Genomic DNA, 15,409 nt, shown 5'->3' on the forward strand with positions numbered 1-15,409 from the left:
TGTGGCAGATGTCTATTTTAAAACTGAGTTTTAAGTGGCACACTATATAAGATATATTATATTACGGCAATATAATATAGAATGTCATCACGTTTCTCGGTGGTGGTTTGTTTTACGTGTTCTGGTAACATCAAGAGACAACGAATGTAGCGAAAAACAAAGATATGACGTTGAAAGTGCTTAGATGCTTCAGCAGATGGCATTTTAAACGTCGAGAGAGCGCTGAATGCTTCTAAGACTGCAGTTTCAAAGTTTCGAAAAATAAGGATGTAGTGATCAGGAACTGCACGAATGAAAGCTTAATGTAACGCACGTATCTGGCGATCGCGCTGCGCAGGTAGGCTTATCTGTCTGCACATGACCGCTCCCACCATGACGCGCTTCGCGGAGCGCTGAAAGAAGTCTGAGCTCAGGCTCTGAATTGTTGTCTGATCGTGATCGTGGCACCCGTAAGTAGTACGGAATGAGACAAAGGAATTTGAACTTTCGGAGTCCTGTGACAACAGTTGCTATTGATGCATGGTTTGCCAGTAATGTCATGAGACTAACATGTCAACTATTTATGAGCGTAAATTATGGTGGTTTGTGCCCCCCCCCCCCCCCCAATAATCAGAACCGGCCAATACAATCCCCTCAAATAATCATATTGTCATGATGAATGGGTGGGGATGTCCAACCCCCAATGTGGAATCCAAAGCTAAGCCCTCGCAACTATTTATTATTTTTAAAAATTTATTTCATATACACAAGTATAAATACAGGTACGTCGGAATTCTTTAGTTTTCACATTTCACATCTTATTGTATGATTGGGGAGGGTCATTTAAACATTTCACTTTACAGACGTCCCACCTGTGCCGGGAGTCACCCTGATGTTTATGGGCATCTGTGGTTGATAGCGGTTCTTTGATTCTCGCTCTCCTTCTCTAAAAATAATAGAGCTCTCGCCTTAAAAAAATACATGAAATAAAAATATGTATAACATGATTTGCATCAGGGAGCGGCTGTCAACATGCGGGAGATTCCCGTAACTTACTTCCGGATTATTTTCACTTCTAAAACTGAGGGCTTGTGTCATCAATGTCTACATATCTGCAAAGACAAATTATTTTTTCTGTTTTTCTGGGGTTTTTTATGTAATGATAGCCTACCCGAGGAGTGTTTATAAACCATATGTGAAATATGCTTTTTCAACAATGCAAAAATCATTAACTGTAAAAAACTTTTGTGATCGTTTAAGAGAGAATTAATAGATCTATCACTGCTGTTGTTTATTTTGTGGACTATAAATACTGTGGTTTACCCCCATTCAATTTGATGTAAGACAAGGTTTTATTTGTTCCTCATTCTTCTAGCATTCCTATCACCTGTTGTGAAACCACTCTGGCTGGTTTCTACAAAGAGGTGTATTAACATTTGCGGGAAATTACTGGTTAAAAACATGGTAAAGCAAGATTTTGGATGAATGTAACATTTTTAGCTGAGGTATGCCTCAAATCCAGATTGGATAGGCCTACGTTGCATAACCCCCTTGTTACATATTCACCAGACTGTACCCCTGTCATTGCTACTCACTCACATTCATTTTTTCCATTTCTTCTGAAGATCAGGATGTTGTTTGGCAAAAAAATAAAAAATAAAAACCCATTCCTACATGTATTAACTACCATAACTGATGTATTCAGATAACAGTAACCCAGTGTTTCCTAATTTAATCCTTGGGGACCCACAGCCAGTCTATGTTTTTGCTACCTCTGAGCTCCCTGCCAGACAGTCCACATTTTACCTCCCTCCCAGCAAAATCATGGATTGTCTGTGGGTCCACGAGGACCAGGTTGGGAAACACTGCAGTAACCTAACAGTTGTAATACAGGCATTAGCCTAAAGTTGTGGGTGAATTAGAGACACTAATTCCCCTAATCGTGCATGCTTTGTGACTGCCGGAGACTGGAGTACCTCGAGAAAATGCACATGAACATAAGGATAACATGCAACTCCTTAGACGCAGAGCAGGATTCACCAAATTGCAATACATATTTTAAATAATCCTTGCATTTGCCCCACAAAATGTAATAGTACTGTTGTAATTTATGTGCACAATTCATTTAATCTCAGACTGCAATTGGTATTTATCTATGACGTGCAAGTCATTTACAAAGATACGTAGCCAAAAAATTCTTTAAATTCTTGACAGGATGCTAAGCCACAGGTATTACTATTTATGGTTACATTCACATCAGTGGGTTTGGCCACAGAGATCCAAAAATAGAGCCAGATGCATCATGTAGGTTTCTCCTTGTGATACTGGCATTTTCCACAAGGGTCGGGCTGAAATATTAAACAAGGTATTACATGAAATGTTCTGTTGATCACCGTCTCTTATCGGATGACTGTACTCTATCTGCACATATCACTGCTGTCATGCATGGACCATTCAGTTTCTGGCATCGAAATACAGGGAATTTTCTCAGAAGAAAAAATCCCTTGACCTTGATGTCAGCAATATGATCAAAGTTCCCCTTTGTCACACCACTAGTTTTAAACAATTGTTTCATTTATTGCTGCTTGGCATTATAATCCTCATAGGTTATGTTTCTCATTGCAGTGACACTTTATATCATTTGACAAGGGGCAGCCTTTGTATTGCAATTCGAAGTACATTTAAAAAAGCGTCGGTTTTAAGCCACTTTGAAATGAAATACATAGCATTTACCTCTTACACCAGCAATGAACAGACAATTTCCTGTGTCCATATTAACATTTGTCTTCTTTTAAGAAGGAATCTGGGCAAGATTCTGGTGTTGTTAAGGTTTAACTGCATCTATGGCAATTATCCTTAGTATTATTTCTCAATTTACTCTGTATGAAATGGGGGAAACTCAAATGTTTAGGATTTGTGTCGGCTTGATTTAATGTTATATGGAAGGCGAGCTGATGGATTAGGATGGGAGAGAGGCATTATGGGATTGCTGTCAATGTCTAAGGCATTTGACATGAAGATAACTATGTGACGTGCCATTTGCTAAGCATGCAAAATGTGTGAGCTTATTCTGTGACATGTACTCATGTCGCTTAGCCGCAAATGGCTGGGTTGCCAGGAGGACAAGTAGGCTAATATATGGAATCAACAGGAAAGCTGTGGATACACCATGAATAAATGGCTGAGGTTAGGAAGGGCACGGAAGTGACCAGAAGAGCCAGAGTTACCTGGAAGATGCTTGTTGCAAAAGAGGAAGCTGTTCTATTGATTCTATTGTTGTTAATGCACAACATTCTGTATGCATAAGGGACATATAAGCTTAAGATAACAGTAGTAGCAATTATATTTCACTATGGATAGATTGGATAGTGGTTGGATTTGTGACAACCCATTAGCGAGGAAGCGTAAGGTGGTCAGGCAGTGCAGGGTGTGCTAAGCTAAGGCAGACAGGCAGAAGTGGGGTTAAGGTCACAGTTATGGGATGGGCTAATTAAGGGGGTAACCAAGGCAATTAGGTATAAGTAATGTACCTTTTGAGATAGTAACCAATCATCATTGATGTACCTCTCGAAGTATTAATCAGTCATAGTTAATAAGCTTTCTGATAGGTGAAATGCTTTTCACAGAAGCAGCCAATCATAATATCAATAATCTTTTTAGGGAAGCTTGACAAATACTTTGACATTTTTTTAGCTTCATGTTGTATGTATTAATGCACCTTGGGGTTGTCATAAAAGTAAGTTTGTTGTGTTGCACAATGACAATAAAGTGCTTTGATTCTTGACTCTCTTCAGTCTTGAAACTTGTTTTTCTTTGATGTGTGTGTCACCACCGTCCTTTCTGCATATTAAATAAAAGTTACCTTATAAAGTCTCAACTATAGAAAGCTTTTCAAGAATTTCACCAAGTATTTCAGTATGGGACAAGGGCAGGTCGATTAGTAACAGCAGTAGTGATTTTTTTATCTTCCATGGTTATACTTAGATATTTCTGTCAGTGGCTTTGATCGTCAGTGAGATCTTTGATCCATGTCATGAATTAGATGAGCTCTGTTTTGTGTTCCCATAAATTTAGGAGACATTTTATAAAGCCTCTTTTTAAACATTTTGGGACATTAGGGGTATTGTGTCTGTGTCTATTATCCAACCAGGATTATGCTGCTATGTTAGTATAGTCACAGCTAAAGGGCTAGCTGGACCTGTACCAAACTAGCTGAGTGTTGTAATAGCAGCTAGAAAACTGCAATTAAAGATTACTGTAAGCTGCACTGGAATGTCTACCAACTCAAAGAAGAAAAGAAAAAGATGGATTATTTTGTCATTTAGATATTTTTTGGGGAACAAACATAGGAGGGGAAACTGATCTGAAGAAGACGTTTAATCAACCAGCAGCCGTATTTCGAAAATACAAGTGTAACAAAGATGGAATTATCTGATGGTTTCACACGGAAGTGTATCACATGTCTGGTGACACTTCTAAGAAACAAACATCTGATTAAGAAGTTGCTCAAGAATACACATGGATCATTGAATGTTGTTGCCACTGGCCTTGTCCTCTGGGTACAGAGAATCCTCCAGATTTTGTGAATCTTAATGATATGTACCGTAGACGATGAAATTCCCAAATTCTTTGCAATAATACATTAAGGAACATTACTCTTAAATCGTTGCACTATTTATCCTCGCAGTCTTTCACAGAGTGGCGACCCTCTCCCCATCTTCACTGCTCGCAGGCTCTTTTTAAACCCAATCATCTTACTGACCTGTTGCCAGTTAACCTATTTAGTTGTGAGATATTCAACCAGGGGTTTTGCTTTAGTATTACAGAACTTTTCCAATTTTTGTTGCAACTTTTCTGAAACGTGTTGCTGGCATCAAATGCGTAGAGCATGAATTTGTCATAAAACAATAAAATTTCTCAGTTTCAGCATTTGATATGTTCTAATTTCAGTAAAATGTGGGGTTATATGATTTGCAAATCATTCAATGTCTTTTTCTTGTGACCCTGAATAGGTTTCAGAAAATAGATGGACAGATGCATTTTTTTATTTACATTTTACACAGCATCCCAAATGTTTTGAAAATGAGGTTGTATGTGTACATACATACAGCAATACTGCATATTTACACATTTTTGTTCGTCATAGTTCACTGACTGATCAGAAGGTTTCTATATATTTCATCTCACTGTTCTTAAATTTTATACCGATGTGCAACGTTTTGTGAAGCAGAGTATTCTGTCTTTTAAATAAACAGTGATTCATTATGCCTAAAGATTGAGGAAAACATGTTAAATAAGGCAAGCACAGGAGTGACAGTTTGTCATGCCTACTCATTTACCACAAGTTTACTTTTATAATGATTATATGTTGTGAACCTTTGTGCTACAACCCTGGGTAAAGCTGTGGGCAAAACGCAATTAGATTTTAATTTTAAATGTATTTAGCTAAGACCAATTGGTGTTTATTATGGTCACAATTACTCAACATTGAAGCAGGTTCAAACATTTGTTCTCATTATGAGAACATGATGCTATAAATATCTTGGTTAATTACAATCTTGCATTTGAAATATGCAGATAAAGATGTAAAATGTGCTGATGAAAAAAAGTGTGGCAAAAAACTTAAAGTTGAAATTCTAATTTGCAAAATTAGTTTCTATCTTTCACCTGGCACTGGATATTCTATTCTATTCTATTCTATTCTGTACATATGGCAGAATTGACAATAAAGAGTTGACCTGACTTCTCTTTACTTTTGTGAAAATGTATGTATTTCTAATACTGTAAAAATAATATTAAATGGGTTACTCCTTGTATGGGCAAAAATCTATGAAAACAAACAGAAAACTGCACTTGTACATTTCAGCATGATAAATGCATAAATCTAAGATTCTCAGTTCATTTTAGTCTGATAAGCAACTGAATACACTCAGTGATAAAAAGAATGTTAAGCACCCTGAAGTAATGGTCCGATTGGGCTGTAATTTGGTACATGTGCAGACCAGCAATGGGTATGTAGATGATTTGATTTGCAAGGTGCTGGCAGGTCTAGTCACCAGACTAGACAGCATTAGACAGCATTACTATGTCAGGCATTTTGGGCATGCGGATGTCAGTCGCCTAGTGTTGAAACAAATGGGCATGTGAGGGCACCCACATATCGTGAAGGTTCCAGTTGCCCAAGACAGACCACACCAAGGGAGGATTGTCGTATGGTGCACAAAGCATTACAGAACCCCATGACATCTGCAGTTCTGCATTAACACAGATGACCATCGTGTGCGCAAACGGCAGTGCAGAGGTGTCAATGTGCCGGAGAGACTCACCAGCGTTACTCCTGGCATAATGGTGTGGGGAGTCATAGGGTATGACATAATGGTGTGGGGAGCCGTAAGGTATGACATCATGGTGTGGGGAGCCGTAGGGTATGACATCATGGTGTGGGGAACCGTAGGGTATGACATCATAGTGTGGGGAGCCATAGGGCATGACATCATGGTGTGGGGAACCGTAGGGTATGACATCATGGTGTGGGGAGCCATAGGGTATGACATCATGGTGTGGGGAGCTGTAGGGTATCACATCATGGTGTGGGGAGCCGTAGGGTATGACGTCATGGTGTGGGGAGCCATAGGGAATGACATCATGGTGTGGGGAGCCATAGGGAATGACATCATGGTGTGGGGAGACATAGGGTATGACATCATGGTGTGGGGAGCTGTAGGGTATGACATCATGGTGTGGGGAGCCGTAGGGTATGACGTCATGGTGTGGGGAGCCGTAGGGTATGACATCATGGTGTGGGGAGCTGTAGGGTATGACATCATGGTGTGGGGAGCCGTAGGGTATGACATCATGGTGTGGGGAGCCGTAGGGTATGACGTCATGGTGTGGAGAGCCGTAGGATATGACTTCAGGTCTGGTAGTGATTCGGGGGACTTGTCTTTCAACAAGACAACGCCCAAGCACACATGGACTGCCTGCGTCATGTTGAGGTCCTCCAGTGGCCAGCCAGGTCCCCTGATCTTTTCCCAATCAAACATGTGTGGAATGAACTCAGACCCAGTGCCAATCTGCAGGATCTCGAGGGCCAGTTACAACAGCTGTGAGCCGACTTGCCACAGAGGATACAATGACTGTACGACTCCCTTCGGCACCATATCACCAAATGTGCCCAGGCCTGGGGGAGGGGGGGTCCAGCAGCGTGCCCATACTGCCAACTCTGTTGTCCGTTTGATCTGATATTATAATCATTTAAATAATGTCACATGACCTTTCACCACACTCAGATTCATTTCATTTCTACCACTCCATCTGGGTGCTTAACTTTTTTTTGTTACCGAGTATATTTTAAATAATAATCATGGAATAGTGATTTAGAAGAGAAATGGGGGAAAATTTTATGTGACCATTCAAGATATTATATGGACATGAATATCTGGTTAAACCCCTCTAATAACAGTAGTAATAGAAGAGCATAATCAGTAGAGTGTTTTTATGACACTCGGATAGTGACCTCTGCATGTAGAGCTGTAACAGAGTGATGCATGTGTACCTGCATCTACAATCCAAACAAACACACCAGCACCTCTAAGTCAGATAGTGGCCTCAATAAGCTGCAGGAGGAAGGAGAGACACAGACATATAAGGACTGTCAATGAGTAGATTTCAGAACCAAACTGGAGGATTGGTGAAGCACGTGATTCACTTTAAACCATAGGTACCATGAAAGCGATAATCCAGCGAGGGCCACAGGAGAGCAAGGAAAGCTGGAAGGAGATAGGAGTTCAGTGAGAGTGGGTGTGAAACAACACAAAGTATACACAGGATCCAACAGGATGGAACCACGGGAAGCAAAACAGAACGAATGCGGCTTGCGGCTAGTGACACGCAGGCAACATCTCAACTATACACAGCACTGATTACAGTAGAAACACATGCAAAGAGAGCTCATGACAATCAGCCTGCTTCCAAGATATTTAGAGTTCAGCTTCCGTGGCTATAGGTAAGTTAATACTATTTTTGATTCTGACCACATCAAGATCATATTCAGGGGATTAATGAGAGCTCTGATGGATGATTTGAATAATGATTTTATTTTAGCAAATTTAGCGTAAAATACGTTTTCATATTAGTAATGAGAGATCCTATTAGTAAAATGGACTTGGAATAATGCTTACAATATATTAAAACATACACATAATTTGAACTTCTTATTATTAGAAGTCTGTAGAAGACATGCATAAACTTTTTTTTTCTTTTCGTTATCTCGAGATTATGACATTTTTTTAAAAAATTTTTAAGCTGACATCTTTCAAACATCACCCGGTAACCATGGAGATGTCTCGGACTCTCCAGTTGGTTGGTAAGGAAACTGAATATTCGTTCAGGCTCACTATAATTTCTCAGACGGTATAACAGCAAATTTCTGATCCTCCTTCTCAAATGACGAACACTAATATGACAATTTTCTAGCACCGAGAGTGTTATTTCCTCGTATCCATGATTCGGTGCAATATACCTCAATATTTCCCACAGTTTTAAGTGTAACTTGGTTTTACAAACAAGTGCAATATAACCACTTATGATATTGGTGCAATATACTTTTACTTTACTGTGCAACATACACTTTTACTTTTCCTCCAGATTAATAAAGTTAATATTAATAATTATATGATTATGATTCTGATTGGGACAGTCCACGATCAAAGTAAAATCTGATGCATTCGTCCGTGAGGATAACACTAAACCTCGAGATCACGGGAAAATTACGTGGCTTATGTCGAGATCACAAGAAAAACAAGTCCTGATCTCAAGATAACGGAAAGAAAAAACAAAGTTTATGCATGTCCCCTACAGACTTCCGTATCTTATAAATGCTTATTCTCTTAATTTCTATTTATTTTATTTTGGCACATATGAAATGTTATTCTAAAGCCATGAGATGGTTAATGCTTTTGTTCATTTATGTGTTTGCTGAGAAGATGTTTTCCACTGTACTACACTGTCTCTGACAACCTATGCAACTTACAACTCACACATATAAAAAAGCTTTTTTTTTTATTGCCTTAGGGAAGAGCTGTACTGTTGGCAGTGTGATCATCCCAGCCTCACACACATCTTCTAGTCTCATTCTCACTCCCATTCTCACTTATCCTACAAACGTTCATTTCCTATCGATTGGAATGGAATCAAGTCGAAAGTCAGGAACAGTCTGGGTATTAGTGCCATAACCCTGATATGTAAAATGCAGTATATACACATATTCAGTTACTCAAAGGAAAAATGAATACGGAAACAATTCTATTAAAGGCAATAACTAATTCGTTTTATTTTTAAAGATGACCAGCTTGTGAGGAAAAAATGAGGCTTCTAACACTGCCAGTTCTAGGAATTCTTTTGGGTGAGTCACATGCGTATTTTTTGTCTGTGTGTCGTACTGAGGAAATGACATGTATGCACTGGAAGTGTCTGATGCCATTAACTGACCAGTTAGACTTGAGGGAATACAGTGGGTTAGAGGTCAAACACTCAAATGATTTGATTAGTAATAGATGACTCTTACTTCTGTGGCAAATCTACTTCACCAGAGGCTGCAACGGGTAAATTTGACACGGCAGTGAGCCAAGTCACTGCGCATTCAGAGCACAAGAATGAATCCTAATGATGACTGTAGTTATGTACCAGACAAAATCTTTTTATGATACGGATCGGTTATTTTTTAGTTTTTAGGTTAGGTTTTGAAACTGTACCCTTAACGATGTTATTTTAAATGAGCAGTATGAGCTGGCAACGGCGATAAGAGATAGCTAAGAAAGGCTCAGCCTAACCTTATGAAAGAATATCTTACGAAAGATACACTTAACTATGAATGTTTCATGAAAAACGTTGGATCGTTAAAAGACAATTTAAGGTAGAACTTACTAACAATGAAGTATTAAGAAGGTTTAGATAAACCAGGCCCAGGTCCTTATGGTTGCCCATTTGTCCTGCATCCAACACATCAAGTTCATGAACTGGCTGTTCACTTGCGTAATATATAATGAAATAATAAATGTTATTCAATTCACCTGTCATTGGTTTTAATATAATGGTTGATCGGTGTACATACTATAACCAATATTTGTATGGATTGTAAACAGGGTTTGTACAATTTAATAATTAGTTTGCTGTGTTGTTCATTTCAGGGTCTCTTTTGGATGCTATCTCAAAACATTTTACTGTAGCCCAACAACTAAACAACTCAACATATGACTTATTGACACAAACTACTATTAATACCTTAGAAGTCACAGTTTATAATATCACAACAGACATAAACATGTATACAACTGATTTTAACCAAACTGAAACCAGACCCAAAGAAACAACAAGTTATAATACAGCCACAAAAGGACTTGAGTTGAATAATAATTTACACCAATCTGGCAAAAGAGAAACTGTCACAATGTCAATAACTCAATTTGTCAAAGAAACACAAGATTCTGAAAACACTGACCCAGAAAGGGCTTATGAAGTTTCTGCTGACCATAAAACATACAGAAATACATCAACTGCAAAAACTACAGCTACAAATATCAGTGCAGCCAGTCCATCCGAAAATGTCAAAGAAAATATGGGGGAAAAAAATCCTGCAGTAACACTACCTGGTGACATCACAGGAACTAAGATTACAGATATTACTGAAGTCAACCTACACAAAACTGTCACAGAAAATATGGTAACAGATACTACAGCAGTCTCCCTACCCAATAGTGTCACAGAAACTACTTTTAGAGATATTATCCCAGTCACTCTACCTAACGATGTCACAGAAACTGTGGTTATAGATATTACCCAAGTCACTCTACCTGATGACATCACAAAAACTACTTATACAGATATTACTGCAGTCACTACGGCTACAGATATGACTCCAGTCACTCTGCCTGACGATATCAAAGAAACTATTTTTACAGATATTAATGGAGTCACCCTAACCAACACTATCACAAAAACTACTTATACAAGTATTACTGTCTCTGTACCCAACATGATCACAGATAAAACTCCAGTCACTATACCTAATGATATCACAGAAGCTACTTTTACTACAGTCACTCTCCACGACAATATAACAGAAACTATGATTACAGATATTACCCCAGTCACTCTGCCTGACGATATCGCAGACACTATGGTTACAGATATGACCCCAGTCACTCTGCCTGACGATATCACAGAAACTGTGGTTACAGATATTACTGCAGTCACCCTACCCAATTTTGTCACAGAAAGTACTTTTAGAGATATTACTGGAGACACTCTACCTGATGATATTACAGAAACTGCGGCTACAGACATTACCCCAGTCATTCTACCTGATGATATCACAGAAACTGCAGTTACAGATATTATGCCAGTCACTCTATTTGATATCACAGAAGCTACGGTTACAGATGTTACTCCAGTCATTCTATCCAATGATATCACAGAAACTACAGATACAGATATTACCCCAGTCACTCTGCCTGACGATATCCCAGAAACTGCAGCTACAGATATTACCCCAGTCACTCTACCTGATGATATCACAGAAACTGTAGCTACAGATATTACCCCAGTCACTCTACCTGGTGATATTACAGGAACTGCAGCTACAGATATTACCCCAGTCACTCTACCTGATGATATCACAGAAACTGTAGCTACAGATATTACCCCAGTCACTCTACCTGGTGATATTACAGGAACTGCAGCTACAGATATTACCCCAGTCACTCTACCTGATGATATCCCAGAAACTGCAGCTACAGATATTACCCCAGTCACACTACCTGATGATATCCCAGAAACTGCAGTTACAGATATTACCCCAGTCACTCTACCTGATGATATCCCAGAAACTGTAGCTACAGATATTACCTCAGTGACTCTACCTGATGATATCACAGAAACTGCAGCTACAGATATTACCCCAGTCACTCTACCTGATGATATCCCAGAAACTGCAGTTACAGATATTACCCCAGTGACTCTACCTGATGATATCACAGAAACTGCAGCTACAGATATTACCCCAGTCACCCTACCTGATGATATCCCAGAAACTGTAGCTACAGATATGACCCCAATGACTCTACCTGATGATATCACAGAAACTGCAGCTACAGATATTACCCCAGTCACTCTACCTGATGATATCCCAGAAACTGTAGCTACAGATATTACCCCAGTGACTCTACCTGATGATATCCCAGAAACTGTAGCTACAGATATGACCCCAATCACTCTACCTGATGATATCACAGAAACTGTAGCTACAGATATTACCCCAGTCACTCTACCAGATGATATCCCAGAAACTGCAGCTACAGATATGACCCCAATCACTCTACCTGATGATATCCCAGAAACTGTAGCTACAGATATTATCCCAGTCACTCTACCTGATATCACAGAAACTGCAGCTACAGATATGACCCCAATTACTCTACCTGATGATATCCCAGAAACTGTAGCTACAGATATTACCCCAGTCACTCTACCTGATGATATCCCAGAAACTGCAGCTACAGATATGACCCCAGTCACTCTACCTGATGATATCCCAGAAACTGTAGCTACAGATATTACCCCAGTGACTCTACCTTATGATATCACAGAAACTGCAGTTACAGATATTACCCCAGTCACTCTACCTGATGATATCCCAGAAACTGTAGCTACAGATATTACCCCAGTGACTCTACCTGATGATATCACAGAAACTGCAGCTACAGATATAACCCCAGTCACTCTACCTGATGATATCACAGAAACTGCAGCTACAGATATTACCCCAGTCACTCTACCTGATGATATCACAGGAACTACTATTATAGATATTACTACAGTCACTCTACCCAACAGTATCACAAAAATTACAGATGTTACCCCCCAGACTCTACCTGATGATATGACAGACACTGTGGTTACAGATACTACCCCATTCACTTTATCTGATGATATCACAGAAACCATTTTTACTGCAGCCACCATACCCAGCACTATCACAGAAACTACTTTTACAGACATTACTGCAGTTACCCTCTCCGACAATAGCAGAGAAACTATCATTACGGATATTACCGCAGACACTGTACCTCATGATACCATAGAAACTGAGCTTACAGATATTACCCCAGTCCCTCTACCTGTTGACATCACAGAAACTACTAATAATGATATTACTGTCTCTTTACACAACACGATCAGAGAAACTATGGACACGGATATTACCCCATTCACTTTATCTGATGATATCACAGAAACCATTTTTACAGATATTACTGCAGTCACTCTAACCAACACTATCACAGAAACTAGTTTTACCAATATTAACCCAGACACTCTACACGATATCACAAAAATTACGGTTACAGATATTACCCCAGTCACTGTACCTGAAATCACAGAAACTATGGTTACAGATATCACACCAGTCACTCTACCTGATGACATCTCAGAAACTACTTTTACAGATATTACTGCAGTTTCCCTAACCAACACTATCACAGAAACCACTTATATGAATAGTACTGTCTCTGTACCCAACATGATCACGAAAACTATGGAAACAGATATTACTATAGTTACTCTACCTGATGATATCACAGAAAGTACTTTTAAAGATATTACTGCAGTCACTCTTCCTGACAATTTCACAGAAACTATGGTTGCCAATGTTACTGCAATCACTCTATCTAATACTGTCACAGACACTGTGGTTACAGATATAACTGGAGTAACTGACACTACCACAGAAAGTATCACTAAAAATATTACCTCAGTCACACTATTCTTCCCAAACACAAAAGCTTTGGTTACAGATAATACTGTTGCCAAGGTTAACAACAAATCTACTGAAACAATGCTTGCAAATTTTAGTGCAGTTTTCCTACCCAATTCTGTCACAGAAACTAGAAATGTTACCGCAATTACTCTGCCAGCACCATATATCACAAAAAATAAACCAATTATAGAACCCAACATTATAACAGAAACAGGATCTAGAAATATTGCTTCAGTCTCCTCACCCAAAACTAACACAGGAATGCTAATTAAAAATATTTCTGTGTTCACCGTATTCAACAATAACACAGAAACTATGAATCCAGGCATAACTTCATTCACCCGCTACAACAACATAACAGAAACAACAGTTAAAAATATTTCTGCAGTTAATCCACCCAACCCGACAGTCATGTATTCCATGAAAATCACAGCACCAAAGACCAGCATAGAAAAAACTATTACAAACACTACAGTAATCACACTACCCAATAGCATGACAAAAACAATAGTCACAAATACTGCTGAAGTCTCTGTACCCAAAACTAGCACCCAACCAGTGGTTAAAAACATTACTGCATTCACCCTGTCCAACAATACCACAAATAATATAGTGAAGAACATTACTGGAGTCACCCTACCCAACCCTACCTCAAAAAATATAGTTATAAACTCAACTGCAATCACACCACCCAAGACCACCACAGACACAAGAATTACAAGCAATACTGCAGTCAAACTACCCCACATCATCACAAACATACCAGTCACAAATATCGTTGCAGTCTCTTTACCCAAAAGTATCACCCAACCTATGGTTAAAAACATAACTATATTTACCCAGTCCAATAATGACACAAATAATATGGCCAAAAATATTACCGGTGTCACTCTACCCAGCTCTACCACAAGAACAGTACTAATGAGCTCAACTGCAATCACATTACCCAAGGCCGACACAGAGACAACATTTGCAAAAACAACTGTAGTTACACTACCCCACAATATCACAAAAACACCAGTCACAAATACTGCTCTAGTCTTTTTACCCAAAAGTACCACACAACCTAAAAACATTACTGCATTCACCTCGTTCAACAATACCAAAAGTAATATCATGAAGAACATTACTGGAATCACCCTACCTGACCCTACAACAAGAACTGCAATTATAAACTCAACTACAATCACACCACCTAAGAGTGGCTCCAAAAAAGCAACAACAATAAATACTGCAGTCACACTACCCCACATCACAAAAACACCAGTCCCAGATTCTACTGTAGCCAACATATCCCAAAGTAACACCCAACCTATAATTAAGAACATCACTGCATTCACCTTGTCCAGTATTACCACAAATAACATTGTTAAAAATAGTAATGGAGTCACCCTACTTAACCTGAGCACAAAAACTACAGTTAGGAGTTCATCTGCAATCACACCACCCAAGACCAGCTCTGAAACAACAATTACAAATGCTACTCTAGTCATACTACCACACAATATCACAGAAACAGCAGTCATGAATACTACTGCATTCACCTTACCCAAAATTAGTACGACAACTATGGTAAAAAATTTTACTGCATTCACCCAGTCCAACAATATCACAAGT

This window comes from Brienomyrus brachyistius, chromosome 12 (genome assembly GCF_023856365.1).
Source record: "Brienomyrus brachyistius isolate T26 chromosome 12, BBRACH_0.4, whole genome shotgun sequence".
NCBI lineage: Eukaryota > Metazoa > Chordata > Actinopteri > Osteoglossiformes > Mormyridae > Brienomyrus > Brienomyrus brachyistius.